Raw genomic sequence first — 20,123 nt, 5'->3', positions numbered from 1 at the left:
TTTTATTCCATACCCTCCTCGCGTGTGTTTCAAATAAAACCACCTCTTTTAATGAAATCCCACTGAAGATTCAAAACTTGGGATATGCTATTTTACAAGGAGAGAATTTCAACTATTCCAAGGTAATCTTCAATGATTTGGTTAAAAATGTTGAAACGAAATCATTCTTACTGTTTCCAAGATTTATAAGCTATTATTTTGAGAAAAAAATCAGTAAGAATGATATTGCGGTAGTAAATCAAGGTGACTCTTTTCAAATAAAAAGCTTAACGTCTGAAACATTTACAAGAATGTCAACACCTTGCAAAACACAAGAATGTCAACACCTTGCAAAACACAAGCTCCTCAGGTATCTTCTGTTGAGCCCACTGGTCAAGGTGATCAAGGTAGCCAAACAACTGCCTTGAAACCCACACCTAAAATCACCAAAAAACCACCGAAAAAGAAAAATCAAAAACCCCCCCAAACCTATCAAAAAGGCAACTCTGGAGGATGAGATACCAGAGCAACTGCCTGTGACAGCACAAAAGTCACAACAAACCACTGCTGCTACTTCCTCACAGCAGTTGGTAGAAATATCTCAACCCATACCTGAAACTCCTCCTGTCTCTTCACAAAAAGAACAGGTTGTACAAACAGGGTCACCACATCATGAGGCTCTGGAAGCACTCGTTTCCATCCTCCACAACCCAACCCGGGGCAATTTCGCTTTCTAAACCTACCTTCACATCCCCAATTCCACCAAACACCAAACTACTGTTGGATGCAATTGATCTGAACCTGGCACAAACCAGTCCTTCTCAATCACCTATCCATGAGAACATACCTCAACAAAAGACTGGGCCTGATGTATCAATCTTTGCTAACCCACCAACACAACCTGAGGAGGTTACACCCCTTGAGTTACAAGTAACTCTTGGTGGTATTCCAAGTGAAGCAGCCACTACAAGTGTTGAACCTACAGGTTTACACCTGGACAATGGTTACATCAATAAGACTTCCTTGGAGGCAATTCCTTCCATAACATCTCTGTTATCTGCTAGTGAGTTTATATTAACCACTGGTTCCATCAAAAGATTATCAAGTGTTGATGGAAGAAGACCCCAGTACCAAGAAAAAGGAGCATCAGTTGTTGATGTTTGGAGTACACTCCCTACCTCAACATCTGATAAAACCACTGCTAGTGGGAAATCAGATGATCCCATTAAATTGGGTGATGATTTAAAGTACCAGGAATAGACGGAACGCGTTGAAAAACTGGATACAACTGTTGTAGAAATCAAAGACATGTTGCATCAGTTGTTGACAGTTCAAATGGTACAATCCACTGCTGTTCCACCTCAAGCACCTGCTCCACCACCAGCAGATGTTACAAATGAGCTCTGGAATCTTTTTTCAACCATTTCTCCGCCAACAACACCAGATGGCTGAGCAGCAGCATGAAAAACATGTTCAAGAGCTCAAAAATGTAATGGAGTCCAGGTACAAAGATACAAAGGATGACATTAAGGCTCTCAAGGCCCATCTGTTGACAACCACTGGCACTGCTCCTCCGACAGTTCTCTTAATTGATGAAATCCCCTCAGATAATGCCAAAAAGGGGGAGAAAATTAAGGAGTGGATAAAGAAAGGGATTGATAATGGGCTATGTCTTGATACAGAAAAAGATGCAATGCTCAGAGAAATTCCCTTGCCAGATGGAAGCAAGAAGGTTGATGTGACCCAGAGCGGCAAAGGATCAGTCAAGGTGGAATGGGGAGAAGAGAGCTTTCATGAAGCTGAATGAACAGGGTTGCTCTGGTGAAAAGGATGATCAAAATCCTGTTCCAAAAAGAAATCTTACTAGAAAAGTAAGGAAACCCAAATCCACACCATCCAGTTTTCAAAAGCATACTCCAAAACCACCATCCAAATGCCACCAACATCAAATCTCCACCCAAACAGCTGTTGCAACCTCTGTTGTACCAACATCTGTTGGTACCTCAGTTGTTACAACAACTGCTCTCACTTTAACACACACCACTTCAACACACACCACTACCACTGCCTTATCACCACCAAAAACAACATCTCTACCATCACTTCCTGCCATAAAGCAGAAGACATCAGATGTTATAACATCTGCTGTAATGACAACAGTGGTTGAAACACCAATTGTTTCAACAGCTGTTAGTCAGTCACAAACCACTGCCACTCAAATCACTTCCACTGATCCACCCAAAACATCATCTGCCTCTCCTAAAATAAAAAGGAGAAGGGTTATCATATCAGATGATGATTCTCCATCACCACCACCAACAGCTTCAAAATCCCAAGCACTTGTCACAGTTTCAAAACCCATTCCTTTCTCTTCAACTCAAATTCAAAAGCCATTACCTCCTGCAGGTGTTGTGTTTCCTTTAGAACTCATAGCAGTTAGAGATGAAATCAAATCTTTCTACTATGAGGACAACCCTGCCAAAAGGAGCTTGCCTTCAGTTAGAGGATATCCCAAGCCAAACAACATTGAAGAATATTTGGAAATCAAAGCCAAACAAGCAGAGGATATCGCTAACAAAAACAAACAAGGGAAATCTGATAGGGAATTTCAGCAAAACTATCAGTTTCTCCTTACACAGGTCAGATCAATGGAACAATTTGCCAAAAATGTTAGTCAACAAATTTCAGAAAGGGCAGATGAGACCCTAAGAAAAGACTACTTTGAAAATATCATGACCTACAAGAAATACAAGGGGGAGAAACACATGTATAAAAACTGGACCATTCCTGAGCTTGAAAAAGAAGTAGCCAGGATTCATGAAATGATAAAAAATGATGTCCAGCAGACTCCCCCCCGAAAAATTCAAACAGTTTGAAGCTGAAAAGGCACTAGAGTTGAAGAGAATGAAAGAGGAGCTAATCACTGCTGATAATGGGTCAAAGAATTCTGTGTCAAAGTGGGGAGAAGCTAGGGTCAGGGCCACCTATAAAAGGTTGGAGGAGCTCAGGAAGAAAGATCCAACAGCTCCACAAAAACCTGACTATTCCAAAGCAGAGGTTTCAAAAAGACAACCAAAGCTGCAAGCCAAACGAACCACTGCTCCTACTGGTGCTGCTATCTACAAAAGAAGGAGTCAAAGCCAGTTGGGTGCTGAAACAGTTCGAGATTTAATTGCTGGAAATGACATTGTGAAAAAGGGCATTATTCTAATGTTGAAAGAAGAATCTGAACTAGAGCAATCTGCAAGAACTGCTCAGCCAGTCATGAACAGGCCAGCATCACCAAATTCCTCTACAAATAAAAATCTCCCAAGAAACCCATCAGGCTCAAAAGTACAAAAGTGGCAAACTGACAAACAGACCCACGTATTGACTATGATTAGGTCTGATGGCGAAGTGAAGAAATTAACAAGAGAACAAGCTCTTGGCCTGAGTCTTGAAGATTTGCAGGATCTCCTTGATCTTCCACTTAGCAGGGATGATGATGATACAGATGCCTTAACTTTTGAATTGCGATTCAAAGGGCAAATAAGGGAACTTTTGTTGAGGCAATAAAGATCTACAATAATGAAGAGTTTTGGCATTATCTGTTCCACTGGGAGATTGTTGGGATTGAACCCTACCAAAGGAACAGATAATGAAAGCCAAAACTGGATCAGGGCAGTGGATCCAGAATAAACAGATGTTTGATTGCAAATCACTCCCCTTGAAAGTGGTTTCAACATCTGCAGACCTCCTATCTGCTGATCATGCAAATTGCTGACCTACAACTGCTGATCAAGTCAAAGTCTGATTGAAGAACTAAAGCTCTGCTGCTCAATCTACTGCCTTGGTTCAAGCACTGCTGATCATGACAAGTATTGTTGGGTTCATAGCAGTGGAAGGATGCAGCAGCAGTTCATATTTGCTTTATGTAATGAAATGTAATATCAGTAGTTAGCATAGCAGTGCTTGTATAGATCAGAGGTTAGAGTTTGTTAGGAGGTTAGATGTCACTTTCATGGTGACATCAGCTTAGATGCTCAGTGGTTTGCAAGTGCCTATAAATAGAACAGTACTCTTTACTGTTCTGTTAGCTCTTTCACCATCTTCTTTCTGCACGAACAAACACTGAGCTCGGGCTGAGGGGGAGTTTGCATATCATACATACATACATTGTAATCGGAGTTTAAAATTAAATTTAATCATTTGATTCAGTGGTGAAAATGTATGCTTGAAAGCATTTCTTCTGTTTGATTGTGAAAAGTTTGCTTCCATTTAAATTCCGCTGCACTACTCTTTCATTTGTTCATCTAAATTCAAACACAAATCACAATCAATCCAAACTCAGATCCTAACAAAGATTCATAAGAAGAATTACATGACTCACGACTTGGAGCTGGGAGCTGTGATTTTTGCGTTGAAAATCTGGAGGCATTATCTGTACGGTACCAAATGCACCATCTACACCGATCACAGGAGCCTTCAGCATATTTTCGACCAAAAGGAATTGAATATGTGACTGCGTCGCCGGGTAGAACTCTTGAACGACTACGACTGCGCAATCAAGTATCACCCGGGTAAAGCTAATGTGGTAGCTGATGCCCTTAGTAGAAAGGAATCGAAGCCAAAGCGTGTGCGAGCCTTACAACTCACTATTCACTCGAATCTTCCTGATCAGATCCGTTTGGCTCAGACTGAAGCATTGAGGGAAGAAAACGTGGAAGCTGAGTATTTGCGGGGTAGGGAGAAACGACTTGAAAAGAGATCCGACGGCATATACTATTTTATGGAACGGATATAGGTTCCTTTGTTTAGAAATCTTAGGGAACTTGTGATGGACGAAGCGCACAAGTCTCGATACTCTGTTCACCCAGGTTCATATAAGATGTATCAGGACATCAAAGTCTTGTATTGGTGGCCAAAGATGAAAGCTGACATCGCGACGTACGTGAGTAAGTGTTTGACGTGCGTGAAAGTCAAGGTCGAGTATCAAAAACCCTCAGGCCTGCTGCAACAACCAGAAATACCCTTATGGAAATGGGAGCAGATTGCTATGGATTTCGACACTGGTTTGCCGAGAACTCAAAACGGAAACGATACCATCTGGGTGATCGTTGAGCGCCTCACGAAATCTGCGTAATTCCTTGCGATCAAGGAAATGGATAAGGGCTGAGTGAGCGCACTATCCAGACACTTGAAGAAATGCTGTGAGCATGTGTGATTGATTTTGGTAAGGGCTGGGAGAAACATTTTCCGCTGATCGAGTTCTCCTACAACAACAGTTATCACACTAGCATCCAGGCAGCTCCATTTGAAGCGTTGTACGGCCGGAAATGTCGTTCTCCTCTTTGTTGGGTTGAGGTGGGTGACAGCCAGGTCACAGGTCCGTAACTTGTTCTTGAAACTTCTGAAAAGATTGTACAGATCAGAAACCATATGGCGGCGGCGCGCGACCGTCAGAATAGCTACGCTGACAAGCATAGGAAACCCTTGGAGTTCGCTGTAGGCGACCGTGTTTTGTTGAAAGTCTCGCCCTGGAAAGGTGTGGTGCGTTTCGGTAAGCGCGACAAGTTTAATCCACGTTGTGTTAGGCCATTCAAGGTTTTGGAACGTATTGGTAAAGTTTTTCGTCTCATACTCGTCTCGACGAGAGTCTGGGACTTTCGCTAACCACCTTATGATGAAAGATAGGGTCTTTCGCCATAGATGGTTTTTCGTCATTAAGGGGCCTCGGCCCAGGTTGTTCGGCCCAAAGTCATAAACATAACCCTTGTAAATAAATCACACGTAACTGTTTTATCACAAAAGAAATCCTAGAACTCTCTCTCTCTATGCGACGGCGACCTTGGGTCCTTGAAGTCCTCCATTTCGAACAATCTAGTGCTTCAATATCTCGGTAAGTGTCCCATCAAATTCGGCTGTTACTTTGTAATCATTTGGTTGGTTGCTATGTTTGGTGTCTTGATTGCTATGATCATGAGTGCGATGATTGCATATATGAAATCCTGAATTCGTGATATACTGATGCATTGTTTGATTTTAGATGAAGATTGTGGGATAAGTGTTAACTACATCTGTGTGATTATGTACAGTGAAATTGTGTGTTCTGATTTAATGGTTAACCGGGTCAAGATCGTCATAATTAGGGTTTCGGTAATAGGCTGTTGATGTGAAACGATTATAGGGTGTGGTGGTTTAAATGATTGATATATTTTCATGTTTGTGTTATGATCCGACAAGTCTGTACAATGAAACAATGGCATGATAGATTAACAGGTGATGATGTATGGTCTGTGAATGCTACATGTTTATGTCCAATGAAACTGTTATATGTGGAACAAATTAGGATGTTTAATGGTTGCTTGTGAGATATTTGTATGTCATGCATGGGATGGGAACTGAGTATGTGTTATGTGATGTACTGTGATACTTGTGGTAAATGTAATCTCTGAAATACATGACTTAATTGATAAATCTTGAAACTGATTGTTACTGGTAACCACGGTAGGGTTGGTTGACTAACTGGAAGGGTGATAAAACATACCGAGCAAATCAAAGGTGAGTTCATTCCTCTAGAGCATGCGTCCCGGTGGTTGGGACAGTCAGTGGGTGTCCCTGAGAGGGATAGGTTTTGGGTAAATCATGGGTATTCCTGAGAGGAATATGTCTTTTGAGTAAATCTGGAATGTTGGATAATATACTCATCCTATCACCATTAAAGTCCTTCCTTGTTGTTTGTTACCTGAGAGGTAACAGGGTATTAGTTGGTAGCGCTACTTAGGTTTGGCAACCTCACCCCATACCTGAGAGGACGGGTGTGAACTAATGACCTAGTCATGACCAATGCTTTGATAGGAGCGTTGGAGAAAGGGAAAAATAATCAGGAGCCGTCTTGTATTCGGGATATTATCAACATTAAATTCAACGGATTAAACTAAACACTTGGTAACCAACGTTTTCATAAAACTATGAACTCACCAGCTTTGTCTGATACACTTGTTGTATGCTCGCAGGTCGTTAGGTAATTTGGATGGGAACTTGCTATCTGGATGGCTGGAGTGGTCATGGGTCGCAGTGTTGGGCTATGCATGTCTTGTTTACTGAATTCATATACATTGGGCTTTGAAACACTTAAACAATGAATTATTATTTGCTTCCGCTTTCACTATTTAATTTGGATTATGTTCTATGGATGTTTTATTTAATGAATGGAAATTTGTTAAACATATTATGGTTAGTTCAATGTGATTGGTGGCTAGATCCTGGTACGTCACACGCCTCGCGGGGGTTCCGCATGTGGTATTTTGGGGGTGTGACATAATTTTTCGTATGATTACTTCACAGATGAAGAAAATCATTTGAAGGGACTTTTTTGGTGTGACGATCAAGCCAAACGAAATTACCACGTGTTTAGTGATGTGATTACTTTTGATGCCACGTATCGTTCCAACAAGTAATATTTTATTACTCAACTTCTTCTGTTTTTTGGCGTTTTATGAGTTTACATGGAATGGCGTTTTTATTAGTTTACATGATATGGCGTTTTTTTTACTTTACATGCAATGGCGTTTTATTAGTTTACATGCAATAGCGTTTTTATTATTGTTTCAGTTCTCATGGCGTTTTCATATGCAGATACTCTAGGGTGTTTGTACCGTTCATTTGGTGTAGCATTATTGGCGTCGGAAACTGCTGATACGTATATTTGGTTGTTGAGAGTTTTTCTAAAAGCTGCTGGTTCTCAACCAGAAGTTGTTGTCATTGACCAAGATCCAGCAATGAAGAAGGCTATTTCTGTTGTATTTGTTGACACGAGACATCAGTTATGCATGTGGCATGTGATGCATAAACTTTCACTGAAGGTTGGTATGCTTATTTTTACTTTTGGCGTTTTAGGATACACTGCGTTTTCAAATACATGGCGTTTTGTACCTTATTAATGTTCTTTTAATTAAGTTTTGTCTTTGTGTAATTTTATATGTTTTTTATGCATGGCGTTTTCGTGTTATACATAGGTTGGTGTTAGGCTTTGCAATTCCACCAATTTTAAAGAACGTATTTGTGGTGTTGTGTGGACGGATATTCTCACACCTGAAGAGTTTGAATCAGAATGGGAAGCGGTTATCGCAGGGTTCAATTTAGCAGATAATGACTGGCTATCTGATATTCTTGCACTCAGGGAATCTTCGATCCCTGCATACTATAGAATGGAAGAGATGACGGGTCTTATGCGAACGACATCGAGGTCGAAGAGTGAGAATCATTTTTTTGGTCAAGTGTGCAATTCGAAAGCTACTCTTTTTGAGTTCATGACTCATTATGAAACTGCAATAGAAGCACAGCGTCACACACACCGGAAAAATGATCATGATTCTCGATGCAAACGACCTCAGTTGAAGAGTAATTACCAATTGTTGGAAGGCCAAGCTGTTGACATATACACAAAAAGTATTTTTTGTGACGTTAAACTGAGCTAATTGGAATTGCGGATTGCATAAATCAACGTTACGAAGATCAACCCGATGGGTTTGTTAAGTTTTACATAAATGACTTCCAACAGCTTTGTACATCCTTATTTGAGGTAAACAATGGATTTTTGTTTTTATATGGCGTTTTCTGTTAATGGCGTTTTATCATATCCAATGTGTTTTTTTTTTATTTTTTAGACAAACATTCTCTGCATGGCGTTATAGAGATATTGTTTTTGGCGTTTTTCAGGTAATGTTCCGTAAGTCTGATTGCACATGCAGTTGCTCATGCAGGCGTTTTGAACAGTTTGGTTTGCTATGTAGACATATATTCTATGTTTTGAGAATTAAGGACATTAGGGAATTTCCAAACAGTACATTCTGAATAGATGCCGCAAAGAGGCTTCCCCAAATTGCTCTCCCGAATACTCAATTAGTCGTGAATATATGACCGAGCTTGATCCCGATGTGCAAAGTATGATGCGAGATATTATTTTTTCAACGGAATATACTTTGAACCGTTTATCTGGTAATAAAGAGGAGCTATCCTTATACAAGGATCATGTTCAATCTTATATGAAGAAGGTTCAAGATATGCAGATTGTTGCTCCTCCCGCTAGTACTAGGGATAGATTTGCCGAGATAACCGCTAAATATAAAAATGACAAGTATCCAATAAGAGTCCCTGTTGGGTATAAATCCAAAGGTTCTGGTTCTCGGAAGCGCCTGAAATCTAAACAGGAGATAACAATCGAGAAAAAGAAATCAAAGTCGAAACCCGGGGCCAAAGAAAGACAGTGTCAGAACTGCAAAGGATATGGACACTACGCATCGACATGCAAACATGTTGTAATTAAAAGAAGATCGACAAGGTCTTCGAGAGCTAGTGAAGAGTAGTTTGGCGTTTTGTATTTTTCATTCTTACAGAACACACATAGATGGTCTTCGAGAGCCAGTGTAGAGTAGTTTGGCGTTTTGTATATTTCATTCCTATAGAACACAGACAGATCTCAGTTTTGGCGTTTTACATCATTTTTATACATCATATTTTTCCATTCTTTTTTCGACCTATTTGTTCATAACATGCTACTTCGAAGTTACGTAACAAACAATAAAAGATCGGTCAAGCAAATCAAACACCAAAAAAAAAAACAATGCCACTAAATAAAACTACCAAAAACCTCTAATTTTGGTCATGCAAAACTCAATAATGTTTTGCTGAACGAGATGGACAACATTGTTAATCCTCAGTCAAGAAAGATGTCTAACAATGTTGTCCATCCCATTTAGCTAAACTTTATTGAGAACAAAACTGAATCTCCATGAAATGGCATTTTTGAATTTTTGTGGTTTTTGTATGTTTTGGCGTTTATATTGAGGAAATAGTGTATATAAAAGAAACATGGTTTGGAATCTTTGATATTTGGGTTTTTTGGCGTTTCTAAGATAAATGGTATAGAGGAAAATATGGCGTTTGGGGTTTTGGTGTGGATTTTAGTAGCTCTGAGTGGTTGTTTATATAGGAAGTTTTTGTCACGTATTTCAGGCGCGATTTTTATTATAGTAAATGCTAGTAATTAAGTTCCGTCGTTTTCAGTAGTGTTTGTTCAGCTTTATCTGTTATACACAAAGTTTGGCGTTCTATATCTAATGGCGTTTTAGATTAGGATGAAGTGTGCTATGTGTGTTAAGGCGGTATTTTAATAGCGTTTCATTCGTGAATTTGTTGTTTTGTCTAGAGAAGTCAAAAGACCATTTTACCCTTAATGAATCGCGCCACACTAACAAAAGTGATCTTATATACGAAAACGCCACCACGTCATCTAGTCCATAGATTGTTTTGATCTGACGATCCATAAGTGTTCTCTCCGTTCTCACACTTTCCACCGTTTTCTCTAAATCATGACCCTACATACATATATATATATATATATATATATATATATATATATATATATATATATATATATATATATATATATATATATATATATATATATATATATATATATATAGAGAGAGAGAGAGAGAGAGAATGGTTTAATTAAAAACCCCTAATTAAAGTGAAAACTTGAAAACTAACTAAAAATCCTAAAATTAAAACATGTTAATTTTTTTTACAAATTTTCGCTACTTTTTATATATATAAAAAAAATTTTAAAAAAACTATACTATACATGTGCATTATATATGTACTGCACATGTACATTATGTGCTTAAAGTTAGCTTTTGAGTTTATTTTACCTTTTAGGGTTACGTTTTTTGGAGGTTTAGTATTAGGTTTTTGGGTGTAGGGGGAGGGGAGTTTAAGGTTTTTTTTATTTTTTTTATTTTTTTTTTTGAGGGGGTAGGGAGGGGTGCGGGTGGGGGCTTTAGGTTTTTTTTCGGGTTTATGTTTAGGGTTTAGTTTTAGGTTTGTGGGACAGGGGTGGGGGGTTTAGGCTTTTGGTGGGTGTGTGAATTTAGGTTTTTGTGGGGTGGGGGGTGAGGGGTTTAGGTTTTTGGGAGGGGTGTCGGTGGCGAGTGGGTTAGGTGGTTTAGGCTTTTCCGTATTATTGCACATGTGAAGTACAATTTTTTATTTGAATATTTTTTATATAAAAAGTAGCGAAAATTTAAAAAAAAAATTTGATATGTTTTTTAGACTTTTTTAGTTAGTTTTCACAATAAAAGGAGTTTTCTCTTAAACCCCACCTATATATCTATATAGGGGAAGGTTCAAATGAAAACTCCTTTTATCGCGGGAACTCGAGAACTAACTAAAAAAGCGCAAAAAAATACCAATTTTTTACAATGTTTTTTATTAAAAAACGCTATTATATATATATATATATATATATATATATATATATATATATATATAGGACAAAGATCCGTTAGAAACCACCCTATATTGCGAGAACCGCGAGAACCAATGTGAACACAACCAAAAATGCCTAAAAATAGCTAAAAAACACAATTTTTTTTTTAAAAAAATCGCTACTTTTAGTAGCAAAAAAAAAAAATTTAAAAAAAATTTTTTTTTTGCCTACTAAAAGTAGCGATTTTAACATAAAAAAATTAAAAAAAAATTTAGATTTTTTTAGGTTTTTTGGGGGTTTAGTTTTTAGCATTTTAGCTTGGGGTGGGGGGTTAGGTTTTTGAGGGGGTGGGGGAGGGGGGTTTAGGTTTTTTTTTTTTTTTTTTTTTTTTTTTTTTTTTGGGGTGGGGGTTAGGTTTTTTTAGCTATTTTAGGTTGTGTTCACATTGGTTCTCGTTGTTCTCGCAATAAAGGTGGTTCTCGCATGAACCTTACCATATATATATATGAGTAAACTGCCATTTTGGTCCCTGAGGTTTGGTCACTTTTGCCACTTTAGTCCAAAACTCAAACCTTTTAAATCTGGGTCCCTGTGGTTTCAGTTTTATTGTTATTTTGATCCAAAAATGAAATCAGTTGATATTTGGCTAATAAAATTCTGTTATTTTATCTTTTTTCTTAGAGGCAAAATGGCCAAATATTAGCTGATTTCATTGATTTAATTAATAATGTGTTATAATAAAATTATATTGACCGTTTTGCCCCAGAGAAAAAGGACAAAATAACAGGATTTTATTAGCTAAATATCAACTGATTTCATTTTTGGACCAAAATGGCAATAAAAGTGAAACCATAGGGACTGAGATTTAAAAGGTTTGAGTTTTGGACTAAATTGACAAAAGTGACCAAACCTCAGGGACCAAAATGGCAGCTTACTCTCTCTCTCTCTCTGTATATATATATATATATATATATATATATATATATATATATATATATATATAGGCTGCTAGAATGAAAACCACCTCGAGTTGTAAGAACCGCGAGAACTACACCCCACGGAGCGCCGTTCGCCATGATTTTTTTTTACAAGTAGATGTGTGTATTATAAACACAGCCGTAAAAAATCATGGCGAACGGCGCTCCGTGGGGTGTAGTTTTTTACACCACAAGTTTGGTGTTTTTAATTTTTTTTTCTTTTTTCTTTTTTTTTTTCACCAAACTTGTGGTGTAAAAAACTACACCCCACGGAGCGCCGTTTGCCATGATTTTTTACGGCTGTGTTTATAATATACAAATCTACTTGTAAAAAAAAATTATGGCGAACGGCGCTCCGTGGGGTGTAGTTCTCGCGGTTCTTACAACTCGAGGTGGTTTTCATTCTAGCGGCTCCCTATATATATATATATATATATATATATATATATATATATATATATATATATATATATATATATATATATACACATATATATAACATTTAAAAAAAAATGTAATGCACATGTGTAATAATACACATGTGTAGTACACATATACATGTGCACAACAATTTTTTTTTTTTTTTTGAAAAAAAAGTTTTTTTTAATACTAAAAAACTAGCAAAAATTGGTAAAAAAAAATTTGGTATGTTTGTTATGCTTTTTTTATTTAGTTCTCGCGTTAACTAGTGGTTTTCATTTGACCGGAGAAAGTTCAAATGAAAACCCCTTTTAACGGGAAAACAAACTAAAAAAACCTAAAAAACATACCAATTTTTTTACAAATTTTTATTAAAAATTGATATTTTTTATATATAAAGAAAACTTTCAAAAAAAAATTTTGTAATGCACATGTGTAATAATACACACGTGTAGTACACATACACATGTGTACTATTACGCATGTGCACTACAAATTTTTTTTTTTTGAAAAAAAGGTTTTTTTATATACAAAAAATAGCGAAAGATAATTAAAAAATGGTATGTTTTTTCTTCGCTTTTGTAGTTAGTTTTCGGGTTTTCGCATTAATTAGTGGTTTTTATTTGATCCTTACCCTTATGTGTTAAGTTAGGCATGTAGTTGGTAATCATGTGTTATTTTAAAGACCAACTATTGTCCTGCTCATTTGACTAATCTTATTATGTCTTCATCTGTATTGAGGTTCACTCTGCGTGGTTGTCACTTTGGCCTTTATGTTTAATACAAGGATATTTGTCGGAAATGTGTCATAAATTGTGACGCAATTCTGACGGATGGTTTATGTTAATAATTAATAAATAAATATTTCATCATAAATATGTAGGAAATGTTATTATTTTTCCTTATTTATTTTGCATATATTAATATTTATTCGGTAAACAATAATTATTAACCTTTTGTAGACTATTTCCGACAGATTTGTGATGCAACTGTCAATTAATTAGGGTTTTTATTTTTCATCATAAATGTGTAGCAAACGTCGTCATTTTCCCATATTTTTTGGCTTATATAAATATTTATTCGGTAAAGAATAATAATTAACCTTTTGTAGGTTATTTCCGACATATTTGTGACGCAACTGAAAATTAATTAGGGTTTTCTTATTTTTCGTCGTGGATGCATCGAAAATTTGTAACAAAATCTTGAAAAAAACATTTTGGAGGCAATTCGTCATAAAAGTGTTGTAATCTGTGACGAAAAAAATTGTGTAGGAAATTTCTATAGAAAATTGTCCCATTTTCTAGTAGCGTATAGTGCTTCTTTATATGGTTGATGATGGCATGGTAGATATCATGAGAAGCTTTGGAGCAAAGTTTTATGATAGTGAAATTCTTACCTCAACAAAATGCTTAGACTTCTTGTGTAAATATCTAGAATTTGGAATATGTTACTTATTATACAATGTTTTGATAACATTTGAAATATCTTTCGAATCGAGCTTACTGTTGAAGTTATAATGTCATGATTTTTACATTTACAATTTGATTGAACTTTTATTTTATATTTTAATTGTATATATATATATGTATGTATATAAAATGTGATTTTTGAAGCAAAATTTGTGTCACAAAAGGTTTTTATTATATTGTGAAAATAAAAGTGCCACTAAAACAACAAAGATATGTAACTAAATTTACCTTTTATATTATGGCAAAAAAAAAAAGTGTCACTAAAAGTCCATGTGCGGCATATCGAAAAGTGTCAGTAAAAGGCTTTGGCGTCACTGCTTCTAGTGACACTTTTTTTATTTGCCGCCCATTCTTACAAGGATCTTTAGTGAGACGTTTTTGTTTTTTTTTTTTTTGTACTTTTTGTGTGTAACTAAATGATATTTTTTATAGTGTTAGGTCAAATCAATGAAAACAACTTGTGTAAGTAAACGGTCACCACAATAGAATCTAAAGTATGTCTCTCTATATGAATTGTTTTTTAATGTTAAGCTAAATGTTAGCTACATTCATGTTTTTGGATGCATCTGTTATATTTTTGTACCGAGTCATCTAAGCCACAAGATAAAAATAAAGGTTGCCGGTGACGACGGGCCAATGGATTGCTCCATTTACCCGTCTTGGGTTATTACCATGCAGACCCAACAGATAAGGCCCAAAAAAGCGGTTAACTTGCCCATTAAGGTTTCCCTTATATGAAAACGAGTGGGAAGGAAAAGATCAGAGAACACAAGCTGCATTTAATACATGACATGAAGAGGATCTTTGGCTGGCGTTGTACTTTTTAGCCGGAAACATTAAATGAGAAGGAAATCCTACCGTTAGGGGTCAGACACGTGTCTGAGCCCCCTGAAGACTGACATAATCTGTTGGATCATCTTGTTAATATCCCACATGTGAGATAAGGTCTCTCAATTATATAAGGTAGAGAGGAGACGATCAAGAAGGCAAGTTTAAGGTACCACACTAAATGCTCTCATAATTATTCCGACCATAATTCTCCCACATTAAATACACACACATATTTATTAGATTCACACCATAGAGAAACATTCCGGTGATCACACTTATCGGAATAAGCTTCTCATACTCTCCGGTAAGTTATTTATTCTCACACCGGAGCTTGGTCACCGACCCCCCCCCCCCTCGGGGCCCTCCGTGACGAGGCTAACGATTTATTTTTTTTGTAGCAACGAAGGCTGGGATATTCCGACATCAGCGAAGACCCTTTGAATGTCATCAGGGATTTGGGTATTCGACATTGGCGCCATCCGTGGGACCTTCAGTCTAGCTGGTGCTCCCACTCCAAAACTCTGACGTTGTGATAACCCATTTTAAGAGAAACAACCTGGCAACACCACCCAGCTCACGAATCATCCAGACGGTGCAAAATGATCGTGATAAGGTCACAGTGGAAGACATTACCCACGAAGAAGAGAATGAAATCCAGGTGGAAACCCTAGAAAGGGAGGAAGCCATCACTCCAGATTTTGTTTCCATGCACAGGGAAAAGTTGAAAAAACATCTTGAGGATCTAGAAAGATAGGAGAGACTTGATAGCCTCAGGGCTAGACTATCCTTTGACACGCCATCCAACCAGGAATGGGTGGATCCGCAAGGCAAAAACGGTGGCAATGACCCACTAGAAACCTTCATGACAGCCCTCTGCCAGATGTCCTCGGGGGAGAGAGAAGATCTCATTACGGGAAAGAAACAGAAAGGAATAGAAAATGAGAAGGAGAATCAAAGCAATGATGGTCTGGATCAGCCTTACTTCCCTCGGGACTTAGCTGAAATCTCAAAGTTCACCAGGAGAATCGCTGAAGCACCCATGCCCCCTAAGATCATCTCCATGCTTTCAAAGTTGCAGGACAACTGGGACGGTGGCCTATCCCAGTTTGGTGCCACATGTTTGTGCAAACTCTAATGGAGGGAGCCAGGCTCTGGTTTGACAGTCTTCCCCCAGGAGGAATTGACAGCTATGAAGAGTTAAGTGAGAAGTTTTTGAGGAACTTCGGTCAGCAAAGAAAAGTGATAAAAAACCCAAACGAAATCATGCATATAAGGCAAAGGGACAATGAATTGATAGATCAGTACATGGAGAGGTTTGTTAAGGAAAGTATGAACATCAAAGACGTCCCGGAGGTTATGAAGATCAGTAGCTTCATCAACGGGCTAACGCATGCATAGCTGTGTGAAAAACTAAGGGAGGAGTTCCCACACTCATTCGATAATCTCATGGACAGGGTCAGGGCCTTCGTCAGGGGCAAAGACACGGTCAGCAAAGCTAAAGAAATGGATACCCCTCCCCGAAGGGTCAACCCAGCTCCAAAACCTCCCGAAATAGATACACCCTACTCACGATAACCAGCTCTCGATAGAATGTTGCATGATAGAACGAGACCCTCGTATTCCCCATATAGGCCTCGGGGGAGAGGCCCATTCCCCTACTCTGACTACTTCACCCCTCTCACCAAAACTCCAAGTGAAATACTGGCCACGGAGAGGGTGAAGAATTCCTTCCCAAGACCACCACCCATAAAACCAGGGCCAAAGGCACGACCGAACGAATACTGTGACTTTTATAGGGGATTCGGTCATAAAACTGATGATTGTATGTATCTAAAGTGGGAAATAGAGGCCGCGGTAAAAACGGGTAAACTGACTCATTTGGTTAAAGAAACTAAGGAAGGGGGAGGGGACCGCAAGGGTAAAGACGTGAGGGAGCCTGGAAGGGCAGATGTCGACATAATCAAGAGAAGGAATGAGTTTGATACTACTAGGAGTGTAAAAGCCAGAGTCATGGGCCCCCTAGACCGCATGAAAGCCCCCATTTTGATGCCACACCTGGAGGAAAACGAGGTAAAGCGGCTCCCCCTCAACATTTCAGCCATAATAGCTGGGCACAAGGTAGCCAGAATACATGTGGATGGGGGAAGCGGAGTAGAGGTAATATATGAACCCTGTTTCGTAAGGTTTGATAGGGATGTGAGTGATCAGCTCGAGGAAGATTCTATCCCCCTAGTAGGTTTCAACAACAGTGTGTCACACCCCTTGGGAAAGATCAGACTCCCATTTACAGTCGGGGTAGGGGATCGTGTCCGAACCATAAATTTAACTTTCACAGTGGTCAGAGCACCCTCAAAATACAACGCAATCCTGGGAAGACCTGGGATTGGCGATTTAAAAGCACAGGCATCAACTCCACATGGAGCTCTAGTGTTCCAAACACCAAAAGGCTTGGCTTGGGTAAAATCTGCATACGAAGTAGTATCTTCTGTCTCTGAGGGAGTGATGTCTGAGAAACCCCAAAAAGATGGGGTCGAAGAGTGGGTCCTTTGTGACAGGTTCCCGGAGCAGACGGTTAAGGTGGGAAGCCACCTGAGTGACAAATGTAAGAGTGCCCTCAAGGAGCTGCTTCTCTTCAACATAGACATGTTTGCATTTCAGTACAGAGACATGACGGGAATCCCAAGGAGTCTGACCGAGCATCGACTCAATACATACACCTGGGCAAGACCAGTAAAGCAAAAGAAACAAAGAATGGGTCCTAGCAAGAGGAGGGCCGCCTATGAAGAAACCAGGAAGCTGCTCAGAGCTGGAATAGTAAGAGAAGTGAAGTATCCATCCTGGGTTGCCAACCCAGTCATGGTCAAGAGGAAAGACGGGGGGTGGAGGATGTGCATTGACTTTCAAGATCTGAATAAAGCATGTCCCAAGGACTGCTATCCCCTCCCAGAGATAGACGTCCAAATGGACTCCTTATCTCAGTATCCCCTAAAGTGTTTCTTGGATGCTTACAAAGGATATCATCAAATACAAATGTCAATGGAAGACGAGGAAAAAACCGCCTTTATCACAGACGAGGGAACCTTTTGCTACACCAAAATGCCCTTCGGGCTAAAAAAATGTTGGGGCAACTTACCAAAGGTTCTTGAATACCCTTTTCAAAGAGCAGCGGGGACGGAACTTTGAAGTGTACGTCGATGACATTGTCATAAAAAGCCTAACCGAGATGGCCATGATAGACGATATAGCCGAAACCATCCGAGCTATGCAAGATGTGAATATGAAGCTGAACCCTGGGAAGTGTTGCTTCTGGGTAGGAGAAGGGAAATTCCTGGGAGTAGTAGTTACAAAGGGCGAAATCAAAGCTAATCCGCAGAAAACTCAAGCTGTAGCCGAAATGCGATCCCCCAGGTCCCTAAAGGACATTCAGCAGCTGAATGGAAGGCTAATCGCCTTAAACCGCTTCCTATCAAAGGTGGCAGACATGACTCTTCCCTTCATGAAAGTACTGAAGGATTATCTCCAGACAAACAGATTTAAGTGGACCCTGGAGGCAAAAGTGTTGCTGACAGTCTGTTGCTGACAGAAGCTGTTGAAGCTGAAGCTATCCAAAGACCAAAGACAGTGCAAGATTACTTGAAGATTGCAAGAAGACTGAAGACAGAGTTTTGACTCAAGACAAAGTTTTTATGAAGCTATTGTCAAGGGGGAGTTTGTTGGTGCATATTTGTGACAACAGCTTGGATTTGGTCTTTGGATATCTTGTAATTAGTTAAACGATAAACAGTTAGCGGGTTTAGCTTTGTAATAGTTAGTTGTAATGTTTGGGCTAACTAAACCCAAGGAATTGGGTGATGGGGGCGAATTGGGCCTGTCCAATTCGCAGCCCAAGAGTGTAAACCTAGCCCACTTGTAAACCTTGTGTTATATAAACAAGGTTAGACATTAGGGTTTAGGTTAATCAGCCAAAACAGAGTTTGAGTGACCTTGAAATTCGTGAGAGTTAGCTTGGACGAATTTAGGGTTTGTGGTTAGGGTTTGATTGATTGTAATACGTTTGTTTGATAATCAATAGAAACCCGGTTGAAAGTGATTTCTGTTTCTACACTTTTCTGCTAATTCTGATCAAGAGGATTCCGCACTCTTGATTGGAAAGACGATTCTGTTACGATCCATAGACTCAAGGGGACTTACAATTGGTATCAGAGCCTAATGCTCTGATACCAATTGTAAGTCCCCTTGAGTCTATGGATCGTAACAGAATCGTCTTTCCAATCAAGAGTGCGGAATCCTCTTGATCAGAATTAGCAGAAAAGTGTAGAAACAGAAATCACTTTCAACCGGGTTTCTATTGATTATCAAACAAACGTATTACAATCAATCAAACCCTAACCACAAACCCTAAATTCGTCCAAGCTAACTCTCACGAATTTCAAGGTCACTCAAACTCTGTTTTGGCTGATTAACCTAAACCCTAATGTCTAACCTTGTTTATATAACACAAGGTTTACAAGTGGGCTAGGTTTACACTCTTGGGCTGCGAATTGGACAGGCCCAATTCGCCCCCATCACCCAATTCCTTGGGTTTAGTTAGCCCAAACATTACAACTAACTATTACAAAGCTAAACCCGCTAACTGTTTATCGTTTAACTAATTACAAGATATCCAAAGACCAAATCCAAGCTGTTGTCACAAATATGCACCAACAAACTCCCCCTTGACAATAGCTTCATAAAAACTTTGTCTTGAGTCAAAACTCTGTCTTCAGTCTTCTTGCAATCTTCAAGTAATCTTGCACTGTCTTTGGTCTTTGGATAGCTTCAGCTTCAACAGCTTCTGTCAGCAACAGACTGTCAGCAACAGACTCCCCCTAAGCTGATGCATCCAATCACCAAATCTTCAACACGTTAGCGTTTGAGTAAACTCCAGTTCAGCATTTGCAAAGCAATCTTCAAACTCTTCAAACTTGTCTGCAATTTAGAAAGGAGGTTCTACCATGCAGCCAATCAAACTCTCATCTTCACACTTCACAGCAACTTCTCAGCAACAACCCGCTTCAATCTGTATACTATAAAACAAACATCTCGAGAAACCATAAGAATTTTTCAACATAAGTTAAATAAATTATTATTTTTCAAGAGATTAGTTAAACTGTGTAACAGATTGAGCTTTTTCAAAATCATCAACACGCAAAACAT

Source organism: Helianthus annuus, chromosome 5, assembly GCF_002127325.2.
Source record: "Helianthus annuus cultivar XRQ/B chromosome 5, HanXRQr2.0-SUNRISE, whole genome shotgun sequence".
NCBI lineage: Eukaryota > Viridiplantae > Streptophyta > Magnoliopsida > Asterales > Asteraceae > Helianthus > Helianthus annuus.
Note: the sequence above shows the minus strand (reverse complement) of the source record.